The following is a 19,009-nucleotide window of genomic DNA, read 5'->3' as shown; positions in this document are numbered from 1 at the left end:
GTAGAGGCGTGGGGGAGGCAGGCAAATGGGTGCACTGTGTGGGCCATGGGAAAGCTGAGTGACAGTGAGCCAGAGTGGCACATGGCCGCAGGAGGGTCATCTTCGAGTCTCTTGGCTTGCCTGCAGCCCATGTATCACATCAGAATTGCCTGCCTTCCGCTTCATGTGGTAGGATTGCCTGCCTTCCGCTCAATACCTTCTTCTCTGCGCAGCCTCAGAGTGTGCTGATGAAGGGATCGGCAGGCTGCAGCTGCTGCTGACTTCCGTCAGTTCCTGTATGCTTGCCGGCTCTTGTGTGCATGCCGGGTGGGGGAGACGGTGCCCAGCCAGGCTGATCATTCTGAAATCATGTTTCCCAGAAAATAAGCCCTAGCGCTTATTTTGGGGCCCAAAAGAAAATAAGACCAGGTCTTATTTTCAGGGAAACACGAGTAGTAATAACTAACCAAATTTATTTTGGCAATATAGTTTTTTTTTTCCTAGTAGGGCTAAGGCACAGAAGTCATTTTGAAAGGAGATTATCATTCTTCCAAGAACATTAGTTGGATTTATTCATAACCACCTCTTGACCCTTCGTATACAGGTAGTCCTCGACTTACAACCATCTTGAATGACCATTTGAAGTTACAATGGCACTGAAAAAAGTCACTTATGACCATTTCGTATCAAAATTCAAACGCTTGGCAACTGGCATGTATTTATGACAGTTGCAGTGTCCCAGGGTCATGGGATCCCCTTTTGGGGAAGTCAGGTATACTTAACAATCTGATTACTAACTTAAAACTGCAGGGATTCACTTAACAACTGTGGCAGGAAAGGCTGTAAAATGGGGCAAAACTCACTTAACAACTGTCTTCCTTAGCAATGGAAATTGGGCTCAGTTCTGGTCATAAGTCGAGAAATGCCTGTAGTTGGATTTCTGACAGCAGGCTACAAAGGGTATGATGGTCAGAAGGGTATAAAGCTTCCAGGTGAAGAGATGGAGTTAAATTTGGGTTGTTATCTCTTCACCCTAACTGACAAGCCTTCCATCCTCTGCTTCAGGCTCTGTAATATATATATGAGCTGGAAAGCTACAGGACAGCTCTAATATCTGGTACGAAATAAGGAAGGGAGGTAAGCCAAAGCTGTGCAAAGCCACATATTTGGGTATGACTTCACCGACAACCCATATGCAAAGCCATTTTTGAGGGAGAGGAAAGTTTAACTCCAAAGAAAAATATTTTCTGGTTGAGTCTTTTACTATTTAGATTCCTTCGATAGCCCTCAACTGAGGACTCTGTTTTTTTACGTGCAAATTCATAGTTGGAAACTGGAAACCAGAAACCTCCTAGTTTATACTTGGACTTCAGGATAAAAAACGTCTTTGAATAATGCCAAGAATATAGGTCAATGTGGTTTGTCTAGTATTTATGGAAAATCTTACACTTATTTTCAGAAATTGAGAAAATATACCTGGATATTTTATAGCACAAATGTTGAAATGCATTGGCAGTAGGAATGTAATAAGGAACCTTGAGCAAAAACTTGACTGTAACCATAACATTTCCCTACTTGATATCTCTAGAGATAAGATAAACGTCCATTAATCCCATCTATACATAGTGTCCAAAACATATTAGTATTTGAGACCCAGATGTTAACATTACATCACTATACAATGTCAGTTTGGGTTTTTCCTAAGGCTAACTATAAACCAAAAAGATTATTTGTACAAATTATCATGACAGATCTTCTATCACAGGTTAATTATTTAAACAGTTAGTGCTAGTATTTGCTCTCTTTGGACACCAGCCAAGGCTCAGCACCCTGTCAAGGCCTAATGCTGAACATTTGCCTTCATCTATTTTGGGATTGTCGAGCTAGGTTTGTATGAAAATAGATCTTGGTCTCTCTCCCCTACTCTCTCTTCCCTACTTATATAGCTGTAGTTCATGTGATAGTGACAGAGATCTAGTTCATGAGATAATCCTGGCTTCTATATCAAATAGGGTTAATAGCTCTCAGGAAATATGAACATAGAGAGGGATTGCAGAATAATAGGATGCTGAGAATGTTGCAGGTTTTGTGGGTGAACAATTCTGACAATACTGTATTCACCCTTTGATGTACACTTTTGAAAAGTTGTGGGTTCAAAATGGGAAATTTATCCCATTTCACAAAATTGCCTTTTTACTCAGTTCATTTTAACGCAATATGTTTATATATAACATGCATTGCTTCTCTATTGACATTAGAAACAGGGCAGTGTTGGCATACAGTATTCAACATCCAGGAAATTAGGCATCTAAAGTGCTTAACATCACATTTAAATTCCATAGCAAATGAAATATCAGTTTCATAATAAATTATGAATAATTTAAATCAAATAAAGAGCAAATATCTCTTCCAGTTTTGATTTTTTTTTAACAATGTATGTCAAATGTATTTTTCAAGCCATCATTTAGTCATCAAGCTATGGGCTGAATGAAGATAAAGCCGGAGGCTTCTGCTCCATCTGACTATATTTGTAAAGACATGTCATTTCCACTCGGAACTCAAGAAATACATGCTTTTTTAAAGGACACTGACAGTATGATAAATGGGCAAATTTTCCTGGTATGTGCTGTGAAAGAACACAGCATCCAAACCCTTGTGAAATAATTCAGAAAACATGCAAATTCTGTCCTATCAGTAGCTCTTAGTCATTCTGCTGGAGGAAATTGCTCCTGCAGGGCCATTGCTTCAGTACATCATGTACATTGGCCGTTTGCATTCTTCACCTCTTTCAAGCAAGAAGAATGTTCAAAACTTTCTCTTTAAAAAAAGGGTTGTGACTTAGCACAGCTGGAAGCGAGCATTTTCGTTCACTTCCACTCAGCACATTGCAATACTCCCTGTGAGCTCACTGCATGCAACTTGCCTAATAGCTGAGATAGCAGAGTAGAGGAATTTACTTTCGATCAGCAGTACTCATTTAATTAAGCCTACATGCCTTTTGGACAAGGAGATAGCAAAATTGGCTTGGAGGGAAAGTGGAGGAACCTGCCATTCCCCAAATATCCAACCAATTTACCAAAGGAAACAGGTTTATAATGTGAAGAAATGCAACCTTTCCCTTTGGTTATCTGCTGTTTTTCCAAGCCTCGTCCTTTTTTTCTCTGTGAGATTCTTATGAAGATATATATCAGTGGTGAAATCCAAACCGGTTTGCTACCGGCTTGCTGGCTGCACATGCGTGCCAAGCACCAAATGCGTACTGCATATGCATGTGCAGTGTGCACCAAACGCACACTGCACATGCACGCATACACAGTGCGCACCAAAATGAGGAAGGTAAGTAGAAGCGAGGGTGTCTGAATTAGCTTCGATTTCCTGCTTCCTAGCAAAGCTAAACCCCACTGCACAGCTGATCGTCGGAAATACTGGTTTGGAGGAACAGTAGCCTTTTTCTTTTTTTTTTTTTTTTTTTTTTTTTCCAAAAAAAGTTTTTATTGGTCAAAAAAAGGTTTATACAAATACATATCAGGTATGGTAAATTTTCATTTTTCTTATACATGATAAGAATTTTACTCAAAATTTTAAACACATACAACAGCCATATGGCAAGCAGGTATCTGGAGTAGCTAAGTTTACCAATCTTACATACGCAATAAAGAAGGGTCAAGAATAATCAGAATATCATACGAAGAGATAAGTAAAACCAACACAATACCAAATATCTTTGTCACCTCTAGTTTTGGATCTCAGAACTCTGGGTTCAGCCTGACCCAACTCCAGGGCATAACAGCGGCCGCCTCCGCCCCATGGTCTATAACCTCCCCTTCTTCAATTCCTGGGTCATCTAATTCCAGGAGGGCTTTGTGTTCCTCCACGTAGGCCGCGGCCTCCGCAATTGTACTAATTTTTTTCGTAATGCCCTCCCGGAAAATCATCAATCCCTCTGGCATCAGCCATCTGAAGCCTACTCCCTTCTGGTACAATTTGCTTGACAAAAAGTAATATTTCTTTCTCATTTCACGTACCTGTCTGGGAATCTGCCTCAGAATGGCTATCTCCCTGCCCCTATAAGTCAGTGCCCCACTCCTATGTTTTCTAAGAATTTCATCTCTCGTCTCTCTTTTCACAAATTTGACATGAACCTCTCTAGGAACTGCATGCGTGCGTGCATATTGTGAATTAACTCTATAAACTCGATCCACATCCCAATTCATAAAATCAACACCTCTCCCAAGAAATTCTCCCAACAGTTTAGTCACAACATCTCTCAAATCTTCTTGGTCCACTTCTTCCAGATTTTGAAACCTAAGGAAATAAGACATTTTATCCATCTGTAGTCCAAGCACAGCATTGCTTGTCGTCTCCCCTCTTTTCTGCACTGCCCGCATCTCAGCATCCAGTCCTTCTACTTCGTGCTTATTTTCTGCTGAGACTTGTTGAGTAACGTTATAATCGTTTTGGATAGACACAATATCTGCTCTTATATCATCCAGTTCTTGTCCATATTAGATAACTTTTCCAAAATTCTCTCCATTTCTCCAGCAGTTGGTCTCTGACCTTTGCCATTTAAAAAAAATTTTCAAAGTCCTCAGGCAAGCACAGTATCCTTATAATTTCCTCCGGATCCACCAGGGGCACTCACAGGAGCAACGAGTCCAGAGTACAGTTAGTCAACCAGGAAGTCAAGGAAGTGATGTCATCAAGATTCTCATAGTGAAGGCGGAAGCTGGACGCCACCATTGTTCCCCAGAGGAGGGGGCCTCAAACCTCCCTCCTAAATTTCTCCATCACCTCTTCTCTCCAGAGCTCCACAAAACCGTAATCTTGTTATTTTAAGTTCTCCTCTCTCCAAAGTGATTCGTGCTCCTTCCAGTCGCAGGGAGAAAACCCCCGCACCGGGTACTCCACTCACGTTTGCCGATATCCCTTCCCTTCTTCATTCCTCAATTCTTCTCCGTTCCTGTTCACCACCAGGCTGCTGCAATTATAAATCCAAAGCCCGGTGTCACTGGGCACAGCGCCCAGGCGACCAAAATAATGGCGCGGCCTGTGGCCTCGAACCCCGCCGAGCCTAGGGCGCGCCAGCATCGGTCCCCCAGTCCTGTATCGGCTGGGAGACCCTGGCGAGCCGTCTGCGGCAGGTGTCCTTTTCGGAACACCTGGCCCCTGAGGGCCTCGGCGGCGGCCGGATTCGGACACTGGAGGCAGGAGAAGCCTTCCAGACGTCCGTTGCCACCGGATACCGGAAGTCGTCTCCGAACAGTAGCCTTTTTCAACTACTGGTTCTCCTGAACTGGTAGCTAACTAGTGGTTCTCCCAAATTGGTAGCTTTTTAAACTGCCGGTTCAATTGACCTGGTAGCTAACTACCGGTTCATCTGAACAGTAGCTTTTTAAACTACTGGTTCGAGTGAAGCAGTAGCTTTTTTTTTTACTACCAATTCACCCAAATTGGTAGTTTTTATCACTACCGGTTCGCCCAAACAGGAGCGAACCGGTAGCATTTCACCTCTAATATATATACTGTACACTCATACTACTACCAATCATGCAAGGTCTTAATTGTGTTTCTATGGAGATTTTCATTATTCTCTCTCATATGGAAAGGATCCAGTTCTTGCTGATACCTTTTTCCATAGTCTATATATTTTCTTACTAGTGTTTTTATCTCCCCTTCTTCCCCCTCAAAATCTTAGAACAGAAATGTCAAACAGCCCAGATGTGTCACATGCTGGCCATGACCATCCCCGGTTTAGCAAAGGGGGGAAAAGTTGCAATACATCACGTGATGACAATGTGACAATGCGAGTTTCACACCCCTGTCCTAGAACATAGAAATAATAGAGTTGGAAAGGACCTTGGAGGTCTTCTAGGCTGGCCCCCTGCCTATGGCTGGACATCCTATATCAGTATCGGTGAACCTGTGGCACGCATGCTGGAAACGGCACTTGAAACCATCCCATGAAGAATGCACAGCCTTGCTGGCTCCTATTCCGCGTTCCTGTGATCACATGCATGCCAGTCAGCTGGCCGTTGTGAGCATGGGAGCGGCAGAAACCGGAAGAGCAGCGTTCCGTCACACATGCGCAGGCCAGCACCTGGCCTTACGGGTTGATGTTGTGTGCATGCATGATGGCCAGCTGTTCATTGGGCGCGCTTCCATGCCAGTATCCGGGTGTTCAGGTGCCAGCTCGCACATGCGCGATGGACCACCGCTCTTCCAGGTATCGGTGTTCCCATGCGCACAAAGGCCAGCGGGGCCGTACATACCTCGCCGGATGGTTTCGCATGCGACTTCCGGCATGCAGGCCGGCACATGGGCATGTCAAAGGTTCTCCATCATGGTCGTATATGATTCCAGTTAAATGGCTGTCTCTTCTTGAAAACCTCCAGTGATGAAGCATCCACAATTCTGCAGGGAAGACGTTCCGCTGATTAATTGTTCTCACTGAAATTTCTTCTTAGTTATAGGCTGGATCACTCTTAAATAATCTTCCACTGATAGTCTAAGGGAGGGGTGTCAAACTCCTCTTTTCCCCCCTTTGCTAAACCAGAGGTGGGCGTGGCCAGCGCATGACGCATCTGGGCCATGAGTTTAACACCCCTGCTCTAAGGATAAAACACAGAACACTGTTACCGGTACCAACAACTTTGTGGGCAGAATCACCCTTATTTCTCTCATCTCTCATATTTAATATATTTGTATATGCATTGTATAATACATAAGTATGCAGTTATATCTGGATATGTTGAAACGTATTTTCTTTAGAAAATTAAATATCTTTTAAAATCCCTATTCTGCTCCATTTTTATCAGATCAATGTTAATATGACTCCCTCTAACCCAGTGGCCCCCCAACCAGGGACCTGTTCCGTGGAGAAAGGTTTTTCCGTAGCCTTGGGGGGGGGGTGCTGGTTTTGCATGCTGCCTGCATCTTGCAGGTGGGGCTTCTCTTGTTTGTGCTGCCCAGTTGCTGGCATACTGTGGCCTAGTATTGGTCCATGGACCAGGGATTGGGGACCCCTGCTCTAACCTACAAAAGGATGCAACTTTTGGGCACAAATCAGCTGCAAAGGCAAGACTGATCAAAATCAGTATAATATGTATATTGTTGTTACTTTTTAGTTCAACTAAAAATGGCACTAAATTCTCCTCTCTCTTACATGGTCACTTTTAAAAATGGCACCCTAATTCCAAACTGATGAGTGCAGATATTTATTTATTTGTCCTCTTTTTTTAAAATCTTATTGTCAAATAGGAAATAAAAATAGCTAATCTGTCTCCTGTTCTTTTGAGTATCTAGTCAGTTTCTCACGCATATGCCATACAAAAAGAAATTAAATCAAATGCTAGAACACTACCCTCCACATAATTTTCAATAGGGTTTTTTTTGTGTGTGTGGCACATTGTCTTTTGGCATATTTACCAAAAGTTGTGAGACCTTGCTATGTGATGGGGGGAAAAAAATTGTTAAAAAAATTTGTAAAAATTTTTGTAAAAAAAATTACAAAAATTTACAGTAAGAAAAAAAACAAAGCATCATCTAAAATGTTTCTGAATCTCAGTAACCTTAAGATGCATGGACCTCAACTCTCAGAATTCATGCTGTTTGGGGAATTCTGGGAACTGAAATTCACACATCTTAAAGTTGCAGAGGTTGAAAAACACTGCTCTAGAGGCACACAGCAACCTTGTTTCTATTTCTTTATGACATTTTAAAACTCTGGGAATTGTGATAGTGAAATGCCAGCATGGTGGCAAATTGGGAACTAGGTAGTCTTTCCAAGATGTGAGATTACAGGTAATCCTTGATTTATGACCATTTTTTTAACAATGTTCGGGGTTAAATAGTGTGAAAAAAGTCACATGACCTATCCTCAAAGTTATGATCAATGCCCCACCCTCAGGGTCACATGATTGCAATTCGGGCGTGCTTCCATGCCGGTATCCGGGTGTTCAGGTGCCAGCTCGCGCATGCGCGATGGATCCCCGCTCTTCCGGGTATCGGTGCTCCCATGCGCGCAAAGGCCAGCGGGGCCGTGCATACCTCACGGGATGGTTTCGCATGCGACTTCCGGCATGCAGGCCGGCACACGGGCATGTCAAAGGTTCTCCATCATGGTCCTATATGATTCCAGTTAAATGTCTGTCTCTTCTTGAAAACCTCCAGTGATGAAGCATCCACAATTCTGCAGGGAAGACGTTCCGCTGATTAATTGTTCTCATTGAAATTTCTTCTTAGTTATAGGCTGGATCACTCTTAAATAATCTTCCACTGATAGTCTAAGGGAGGGGTGTCAAACTCCTCTTTTTCCCCCTTTGCTAAACCAGAGATGGGCGGGGCCAGCGCATGACGCATCTGGGCTGTAAGTTTGACACCCCTGCCTTAAGGATAAAATATAGAACACTGTTACCACTACCAACAACTTTGTGGGCAGAATCACCCTTATTTCTCTCATCTCTCATATTTAATATATTTGTATATGCATTGTATAATACATAAGTATGCAGTTATATCTGGATATGTTGAAACGTATTTTCTTTAGAAAATTAAATATCTTTTAAAATCTTTATTCTGCTCCATTTTTATCAGATCAATGTTAATATGACTCCCTCTAACCCAGTGGCCCCCAACCTTTTCGGCACCAGGGACCTGTTCCGTGGAGAAAGGTTTTTCCGTAGCCTTGGGGGGCGCATGCTGCCTGCATCTTTCAGGTGGGGCTTCTCTTGTTTGTGCTGCCCAGTTGCTGGCATACTGTGGCCTAGTATTGGTCCATGGACCAGGGATTGGGGACCCCTGCTCTAACCTACAAAAGGATGCAACTTTTGGGCACAAATCAACTGCAATGGCAAGACTGATCAAAATCAGTATAATATGTATATTGTTGTTACTTTTTAGTTCAACTAAAAATGGCACTAAATTCTCCTCTCTCTTACATGGTCACTTTTAAAAATGGCACCCTAATTCCAAACTGATGAGTGCAGATATTTATTTATTTGTCCTCTTTTTTTAAAAATCTTATTGTCAAATAGGAAATAGAAATAGCTAATCTGTCTCCTGTTCTTTTGAGTATCTAGTCAGTTTCTCACGCATATGCCATACAAAAAGAAATTAAATCAAATGCTAGAACACTACCCTCCACATAATTTTCAATAGGTTTTTTTTTGTGTGTGTGGCATATTGTCTTTTGGCATATTTACCAAAAGTTGTGAGAGAGCTTGCTACGTGATGGAACATCAGTTGTAAAAATTTTTTACAAAATTTACAGTAAGAAAAAAAAAAAGCACTGACATCATCTAAAATGTTTCTGAATCTCAGTAACCTTAAGATGCATGGACCTCAACTCTCAGAATTCATGCTGTTTGGGGAATTCTGGGAGCTGAAATTCACACATCTTAAAGTTGCAGAGGTTGAAAAACACTGCTCTAGAGGCACACAGCAACCTTGTTTCTATTTCTTTATGACATTTTAAAACTCTGGGAATTGTGATAGTGAAATGCCAGCATGGTGGCAAATTGGGAACTAGGTAGTCTTTCCAAGATGTGAGATTACAGGTAATCCTTGACTTATGACCATTTTTTTAACAATGTTCGGGGTTAAATAGCGTGAAAAAAGTCACATGACCTATCCTCAAAGTTATGATCAATGCCCCACCCTCAGGGTCACATGATTGCAATTTGGGAGTTTGGCAACAGGCCAAAGTTTGTGGCATCCTGCGGTCAGATGATTGCAATTTGTAGCCTTCTCAGTTGGTTTCCAACGAGCAAAATAAATGGCAGAAGCCAGATTTTCTGGAAGCGGGGTAAAAATGGTCATAAAAAAATCACATGATGACTTGTTTAATGACAGCATTATTTAACAACTGAAATTCCAGTCCCAATTAGAGTCATAAGTCGAAGATCACCTGTGGGGGAGTGTGTTGCTACAAGAGCAATGTTCTAAAAACTGTTTATGTTTTATGCATATGTTTTATTTTACTGCATTTATTTTTTAATAGAAAAATGATCTCTCACTGGACAGTAAAGTACATTTTTAACGAAGTAAATAAATAAATACTAGATATAACTTGAAAATGTTGCCCTACAATCTATATGCCTGTGGCTGACCATAGCTAAAATATATTTTTAACTTTTAGAGTTATTTGTTTTGGTTTATAAACTCTGTAAATGTATTCTAATCTAATGTTTGATAAACATTTGTAATCTTTAGTGCCCTTGTCACAAGATGTCATCCAGAATGTGTAAATCCACTAATAAACATTTCTCAAGAACTTTAAGGTTTGTATTCCTCTATTTTTGGTTACTCCATGAGCTTTTTCCCCAGTCACATAAAAGAGCAACTTGGTATGCACAGAAGCCATTTATAGTGAGGGAAACAAATCAGGAGAAATGGTTTAATTCCACTTTTTGTGCATTGTTCTTCATTTCACATTTTTTTTAAAAAATGAAAACAAATAAATTGTACATTTAGTTTATAAAACTCCATGTATCATCTAGTTTAATCCTTAGTTTTACCATCTCGGCTTTCTGTTATGTAGCCTACATATGAATTACCCACTTTGATTACCCATAGCATGAATAAGGTCTACGTGTTTTACATCATTTCTAAAAAAACAAAGAAACTGATAGTGCTTGAAGATTGTATGAGTAGTCTTTTACAATACATTTGCATAGGCCACAAATCTGTTTGTTTAGCAGGAACATGAAGCAGTTCTTATCTGAATATTATTTGCATTTCAGCTGAACTTTTCTTTCTTTCACTGTTCGTTCTTTACGTGACACAATGTTCCTTGTCAGCAATAGGAGGTCTAGTTTCATACACTCTGGAGTGTTTTATATGTTTCAGTTACCTTAACAGGAATGAATCCTTTCTAAATAAAAGCTTGTCTCATTGGGATAATGGCCATTTTTCCCCATTTCACAAAATTGGCACCAAGCCTGCTTATGTAAATCTATCCATTTTGGATGTGTGTATTTGGATGGTGGGGGGGGGGGATCTTCATTCTTGAAAAACAGAAGAAGGCTCCTTTATCTGTATAATATAACTGCTACAAGGAATAAAGCATTTAAAAGTTTTATATATCCTTGTAATCTGAGATAAAAGTTGTAGGTTTTATACTGAGGGCAGGTGTACTTATGCACTTAAATTAAAATTCCATCCTGTTGTGTCTCGCTCGCTTTCCCCACAGCTGGGTCCCTCTTATCTCCTGCCGAACGCTGAGGAATGTCCTGGCATGCCTCCAGGCCCCAGCCCTGGCACCATGCCCAGACAGGCCAAGCAAGAAGAAGGGCCTGACGTGCCTCCAGCCCCCAGCCCTGGCTCCATGACCAGGCAAACGGAGCAACTAGACCCCTCCCCCTCCCCCACAGCATGTGAGCCTGAGGAATGTGAATTACCAACAGCTGGAGCCTGGAGAGATCCTCGCTTCAGGAGAATTGATAGGCGATGTCAGCAAAAGGAAGGGAGGGGCAGGCCTGGATAAGTGCTGAGTCATGGAGCCGCACCCCATGGCCTATATAAAGGATCTGCTTTCTGGCATTCTCTGGGTCAGGCAAAGTCTACCTTGGATTGCTGAAGTCACTTCCTGGTCTCCTGCCTGCCTTGAGAACTTTTCTAGGACTTTGGCAGAGCTGCAGAGGCACGCCTGATACGGACTTCCCCGACCCGGCCGTCAGTGGAGAAGTGGGACACGACACATCCACTTATCTTTGAGTTGCCAAAAAAAACCCAAAGCACTGGCATAAAATTAGTTGTCCCCACTGCCAATCCCTATCTTGTTTCTGTTGCATCTGACCTGTGTCCCTGCTGAATGGTGCTATCCCGATTTGTGAGTGGGTCAGTCATAATGAGAAAGGGAAAGTAAGAGGGGTTTTCTCTTCTCCTTTGATTTTTGTGCTGCGCCTTTTCATCACAGATTCCCCCCCTCCCCAATCAAGGCCTAGCAGCAGGACTGGGACAGGTTTCTCTCTCTAAACCGAATCTCTCTTCTTCACCCATCCACATTTTGGCATGTTAAAATTGCACAAAGTCAATCCCATAGGCCAGAGAGGCAGACCCTATCCAGGACTATGTAGTTCACTAGGTCCTCCAGGGCTAGAACCTGAATTAGGTAACCAGTTATGGGCAGCGACGATTGAAATTAACAAATACACAGAGGGTAGCAAATAAGGGTTATGCACTACTTCAGGAAAGTTTTGCTGTGCTGCCCTTACCTGCTGGGAACCTGGTGTCAAAGAGGAAGGAAGGAAGGAAGGAAGGAAGGAAGGAAGGAAGGAAGGAAGGAAGGAAGGAAGGAAGGAAGGGCTGAAAGTTATTCAGAAGAACGTGGAGAATGCAAAGGGTAGGAGAGCAATAGCTGAGATGGAAGTCAGCGACTGATCACAGGAAAAAAATCTTCTCCACATTATGCCTACTACTACAGGGCTGGAGACAACCTAAGTATAGCTCAATCCTTAGGAGTTATGTTAGCATTGGTTAACTGAGGCATCCTTGAAGTATATAAAATCAATACAGATTTAGACACCATTACCTTTTATGGAAGTAAGAGAAAAGAATGATATAATGTTAAGTAATGCTGGCATTGTGTCAAATAAAAAATGTTTGATTAGCAGAATAAGTCAGGGAAGGGCCCTTTCCTGAGCTTCACTATGTCTGGTTCAAAGTTTCCAAATAAGAATGTGAATCTCAGAAGACACATCCTTATTTAAATACGCACCCATAAAAGCTGGTACAGAAAAAGGAATGGGGAAGATGATGAATGGCCTTCTTAGCCAAACCATGTCAGCTGGGCTTTGGGGAGTGATACCAACTTTCTCTTTCTTCAGATGCTTGGTCTTTCTGGCATATTTTAAAACTTTTCCATATTCAGTTTATGGTATAGATTATATTTCCTTAAATGTGGGTCATCCTATTGAAGAAAAGCAAATTTCCCTCCCATAAGTATGTTCTTACCTGGTCCTCATCCCATTGGGAGACAATAGTAAGATTCTCTTCCCACCTTCATTTAACCATGGCATAATTTGACAGCTGTAGTTTATGTCCTACTGATTATGTTGTTCTTAATTTGTCCTCAGTCTACGTGTGAGACAAGCTTAAGTTGCCACAAATTGTATTGGTGACTTTCCAAACACCATTCAAGAGCATCGTCAAGGGATGTTATATTTATTAGATTTGGCCATCTGTAATGCTAGACAGAAGTCAAGTGTCTGTAATGATTGGATACTGAGGCAATTGAGGCATGAGAAGGTTTAGCAGTGGGGCAGCAAATTTTATACCAGTTTAGTTTTCTGCTGATTCCAGCATGGATGAATAGCATTTCATCTGAGTCATAGAAAAAGACCCAGTAGCAAAATATGGTTATGTTGTAGTGAAGTAGAAATGAACTAAGAGCCCTAGTGGTGCAGTGGGTAGAATGCGGTATCGCTAGCAAACTCTCCCCACAACCTAGATTTTGATCCTGATGGGCTCGAGGTTGACTCAACTTTACATCTTTCTGAGGTCAATAAAATGAGAACCCTTATTGTTGGGGGCAATACGCTGACATTTAAACTGCTCAGAAAGTGCTGTAAAGAACTATGGGGCAGTATGTAAATCTAAGTGTCATTGCTGTTGCTAAATGAGGAAAGAGTTTCAGGCAGATTCATTATCATCTTGGTGATAGCTAATTTCATGCATTAAAAATAACTGTAAGTTTCTTTTAATTTTGGTTGTTGTTGTTGTTTGGATAAAGAATCCAGAAATGAAACAAAGTCAAGCAAGTTTTTGTTTTGTTTTTCATCTAATGTTGTTTTCCAATTCTGTAAAACTGTCACAGCTTCAGCAGAACTAAAACCAAAAAAATAAAACTAGGAGACTATTATAACTATGTGACCTCATTCATATGTATATTGCAAGTATAGTTGCAATCATTAAGTTAGCAATGAACCATAGTTTCAAGCCATATTTTAGTACTCTAAAATCAGTCATGTTTTCATGGTATAAATCCCAGTTGCATCTATAACTAATCTATTTTATTTATTTATTTTATTTATTTATTTTGTCACAACAATATATGTAGGTATCATACAAAAAGATTATATAGTATATGAACACATAAATGAGTAAATATAAGGAGATATAAGCATATATATATATATATATAGGAAGAAGAAAAGAAAAACAATAGGACAGGAACGGTAGGCACGTTTGTGCGCTTATGCACGCCCCTTATGGTCCTCTTAGGAATGGCGTGAGGTCAATAGTAGAAAGTTAAAGCTTTTAGAATTATGAGAAGAGACCACAGAGTCGGGTAAAGTATTCCAAGCACTGATGATTCTGTTACAGAAGTCATATTTTCTGCAATCTAGATTAAAGCGGTTGACATTAAGTTTAAATCTATTGGTTGCTCTAGTATTATTGCAATTAAAGCTGAAGTAGTCTTTAACAGGAAGGACATTACAATAGATGATTCTATGACTTAGACTTAGGTCTTGTCGAAGGTGACAGAGTTCCAAGTTTTCTAAGCCTAGGATTTCAAGTCTGGTGGGATAAGGTATTTTATTGTTTTCAGAGGAATGGAGAACTCTTCTTGTAAAATATTTCTGGACATGTTCAATTGTATGGATGTCAGAGATGTGGTGAGGGTTCCAAACAGGCAAGCTGTATTCTAGAATTGGTCTAGCAAATGTTTTATATGCTCTGGTTAGTAGTGTGGTGTTTTTGGAAAAGAAGCTACTCAAGATTAGGTTTACAACTCTTAGAGCTTTTTTGGCTATGGAGTTGCAGTGGGCTTTGGCACTTAGATCATTTGACATGAAAACTCCAAGGTCTTTAACGGGATGGGGGTCGTCTGTAAGGTAATGTCCATCTAGTATGCACTTAGTGTTTGGGTTCTTTTTTCCTATATGTAAGACTGAGCATTTGCTGGTTGAGATTTGGAGTTGCCAAGTTTTAGACCAAGCAGTTAGATGATCAAGGTCGTTTTGAATGATAGATGTATTGTCTGTGGTGTTAAATAGTTTGACGTTGTCAGCAAAGAGAACACAATTACTTGCGATATGGTCACAAAGATCATTAATGTATAGTATGAAGAGTGTTGGTCCAAGGACGCTGCCTTGAGGAACGCCACTCTTGACAGGAACAGGATTTGATAGAGCATTGCCAATTTTGACCACTTGTTGTCTGTTAGACAGAAAAGCAGATATCCATTTGTGAAGGGGTCCTGAGATGCTATAGGATATTAGTTTTAGGAGAAGTTTATCGTGTACTACTGAGTCAAAAGCTTTGCAGAAGTCTATGTAGATTGCATCTATTGTTTTGCCTTGATCAAGATTTGTAGTCCATATGTTTTTACAGTGGAGAAGTTGTAAGTTACATGATAATTTTTTCCTGAAACCAAGAAGTAAACAATCCCATTAGTATAATGTGCAAACCATGTGGACAATAAAGGACACATAAGTGTTAGAAAGGTTCAAAATTTTAGTTCCAAATTCCTTACAGCTCCCTTGCCTCATTCTGCCACCACCCCAGCAGCTTTGTTCCACTTGGTGTTTTTTTCAATGCTATTTGCTAGACAAATGAAAATGCGTGTTCCCCTGCTTCCATATTTTATTTGTTTATTTATTTTTGTCACACAGTATATAAGCATAAGCATGAAATAATTATACAATATATAAGCATATATATAAGTATGAGTATGTAATAACTATATTAATTGGATATAATGAAAAACAATTGGACAGGAATGGTAGGCATGCTTGTGCTCTTATACATATAAATCTGATTTAGCACATTTCAAGTAGGCTAACACGAAAGAGCAAAATATTGTCCAGTACACAGCCACATTTTGCTCAGTATCAATTTTCAGGCAATAGAAAAGTGCCTGCCTGCCTGCCTTCCTTCCTTCCTTCCTTCCTTCCCATAAAACAATAAAACAACCCAATCCCTGAAGACTACATTTCCCTCCCCCCAACCACAGTCTTTTCCACTTCGGTTTTCATAAAGTAACTTTTGTTATTTTGTTCTTTTCTTCCAAATCTATTTTTGCCCAAGATCCACTCTTGATATTACAAACAACAATAAAAGTTTGCTCCACACTCAAAGCCTCTCATCAACCTGTATCTAGCATAACATAACATAATAACAGAGTTGGAAGGGACATTGGAGGTCTTCTAGTCCAACCCCCTGCCCAGGCAGGAAACTCTACACCATTTCAGACAAATGGCTATCCAACATTTTCTTTAAAATTTCCAGTGTTGGAGCATTCACAACTTCTGCAGGCAAATTGTTCCACTTATTGATTGTTCTAACTGTCAGGAAATTTCTCCTTAGTTCTAAGTTGCTTCTCTCCTTGATCTCTCACTAATTGTTTTGAATTTTTTTATCATAGACAATCACAAAGCACCTGGAGGCAGAACAAGAAGCAATGGATGGAAATTAATCAAGGAAAGAATCAACCTAGAACTAAGGAGAAATTTCCTGACAGAACAATTAATCAGTGGAACAGTTTGCCCCCAGAAGGTGTGGTTGCTCCATCACTAGAGGTTTTTAAGAAGAGAATGGACAACCATTTGTCTGAAATAGTATAGGGTTTCCTGTTTGAGTAGGGGGTTCAACTAGAAGACCTCCAAGGTCACTTTCAACTCTGTTATTCTGTTGTTCTGTTCATTTATTTGTCACAAGTAAGAAGACAGCTCTGCTTTAACCATGTGTTTGAAAGAAACAGAGCATATTTTGGCTTACTAAGGCAAGCACATTTCATGCTTATTTCATTCTGTGCAGCCTAGAAGTTCTACAGTAATCTGGAAATCACAAGCTGGTAGGCTCTTGTAAGCTTACTGTCAACTAGAATGCAGTGAGATGTATTGCCATATAATCCAGAGAGAAGTGTTCAAGTTTGTTAAAGTTTACTGTGTGCAAAAGGAAGCAGTTCTATTCTTGCTAAAACTGAAAACAACCAGAGGTTTGAATGTAAAAGAAAAGGGCATAAGGCTGAAAATTATGAATTATGAAGTAGTGGAAAAATCCATTGAGTAAAGTAACAGACTCCCATTTGATTGAGTTTTTTTAGAAGAGATTGGGAATTGAGTGGCACACAAATGTAATAAATAATAATAACAAAGATTGTTTAGTGTTTGCGTATATGTGTGCATATGTGTATGCATAATCAATTTGATATGATTATATATAAAAGAACCGTGGTGGCGCAGTTATTAGAAGGCAGTTTTGCAGGCCAATCCTGCCAACTGCCGGCAATTCAGTCCTGACCAGCTCAAGGTTGACTCAGCCTTCCATCCTTCCGAGGTCAGTAAAATGAGGACCCAGATTGTTGGGGGCAATAGGCTGACTCTGTAAACTGCTTGCAGCGGGCTGTAAAGCATTTGAAGTGATATATAATTTTAATTGCTATTGCTATTATGAACACACACACATATATAGGTAGCCCTTAACTCACATCCATAATTGAGCCCATACTTTTTGTTGCTAAAGGAAACATTTGTTAATTGAGTTTTGTCCCATTTTCCAACTTTTCTTGCCACCATTGATAAATGAATCACTGCAGTTGTTAATGTAATAACAAGGTTGTTAAGTGAATCTGGCTTTCCCATTGACTTTGCCTTCCAAAAGGTCACAAAAGGTGATGTCGTGTCCCACTCCTCCACTGACGGCCGGGTCAGGGAAATCCAAATCAGGCTTGCCTCTGCAGCTCTGCCCAAAGTCCTAGCAAAGTCCTCAGAGCAGGCAGGAGACCAGTAAGTGACTTCAGCAAGATAAGTTCGACGTTTGCCTGACTCAGAGACTGCCAGAAAGTAGATCCTTTATATAGGCCATGGGGTGTGGCTCCATGACTCAGCACTCATTAAGGCCTGCCCCTCCCTTCCTTCTGTTGCCTCCGCCTCTCCAATCTTCTGATGCGAGGGTCACTCCAATCAGCTGTTGTTGGGAGTAAACCCTCCTCAGGCTCACCTGCTGTGGAGGAGGGGGAGGGGTCTAGCTGCTCCGTTTGCCTGGGCATGGAGTCAGGGCTGGGGCAGGGAGATGCTCCTTCTTCTGCAGTTTGTGTGGGCATGGAGCCAGGACTGGGGCCGGGAGGCATACATTCCTCAGTGTTTGGGAGCAGGTAAGAAGGCCCCGGCTGCTCTGAGGGCGGGCAAGACACAACAGGTGATCACAACACCACCGCATACTGCAACTGTCATAAATACGAATCAGTTGCCAAGCGTCTGAATTTTGATGATATGACTGTGGAGATGCTGCAACGGTCGTAAGTGTGAAAAATGAGTATAAGTCACTTTTTTCAATGCCATTATAATTTTGAAAGGTCACTGAATGGATTGTTATAAGTTGAGGACTACATGCATTTATAATAAGCAGAGTGTAGAAATTGATCATATTAGACTAAACTATAAGCAAAAACATTGAAGAAATTGCAACAGAATTTCCTGGTCTTTCTCTGGTGATTGAGATAGCATGTCAGGCCTGGAAACCATATTAAACTTTAGGTTTCCAGACGCTGCCACATTTTTATCCTGAGGGGAGGAGGGGGGGTTGAGGGATAGGGTAGAATTCTTCAACGGCTCAAGGTTGGATGGTGTTCACGTCTGCAGGAAGAGTGGCAAGAAGTTCCTCGAATGAACTGGAGGAACGTGGGACCGTGTGATCATCCGAGGGGTCAGGGGGGTGGGACTATTGGGGTTTGTATAACTGGGGAAACGAATCCGGAACTTCAGTTTTGGGAATTGCATTCATCGTGTGCCAGTCTCCTCATGCTAGTAAAGGACTCTGAGACGAAAAGGAAAAAATGCTTCTGAGTCTTTATTTTACGCAGAAGAGGTATTTCTGGAACCTTGACATAGCATACAAATCAATCAATAAAAATAGATAAAATATCATTTTTATCTCTATTTCACTGCAAGCTTTTTAAAAAGATTCTTAAAATCAGCCAGCTGAACTTGACCAATCCAGAAGGGTAAATATGAGATAAGATGCATGGGCAGGAAAGCTGTCTGTATATAGATTGGTTCAATACTGAATGCCTTATCAAACAATGGAG

General features: G+C 40.9%; 1 long non-coding RNA gene across 1 annotated transcript; it reads left to right on the top strand.

The window, feature by feature from the left end:
* The first annotated feature begins 8,582 nt into the window (after positions 1-8,582).
* Positions 8,583-17,057, top strand: LOC131193176 (uncharacterized). The gene is made up of 3 exons (XR_009153862.1): positions 8,583-8,693; positions 10,189-10,256; positions 16,346-17,057. It is a non-coding gene; the product is annotated as an uncharacterized LOC131193176 (long non-coding RNA).
* The last annotated feature ends 1,952 nt before the right edge of the window (positions 17,058-19,009 follow it).

This window comes from Ahaetulla prasina, chromosome 2 (genome assembly GCF_028640845.1).
Source record: "Ahaetulla prasina isolate Xishuangbanna chromosome 2, ASM2864084v1, whole genome shotgun sequence".
Classification (NCBI taxonomy): domain Eukaryota; kingdom Metazoa; phylum Chordata; class Lepidosauria; order Squamata; family Colubridae; genus Ahaetulla; species Ahaetulla prasina.
The sequence above is the reverse complement of the archived record's forward strand: the minus strand, read 5'-3'. Positions and strand labels throughout refer to the sequence as shown.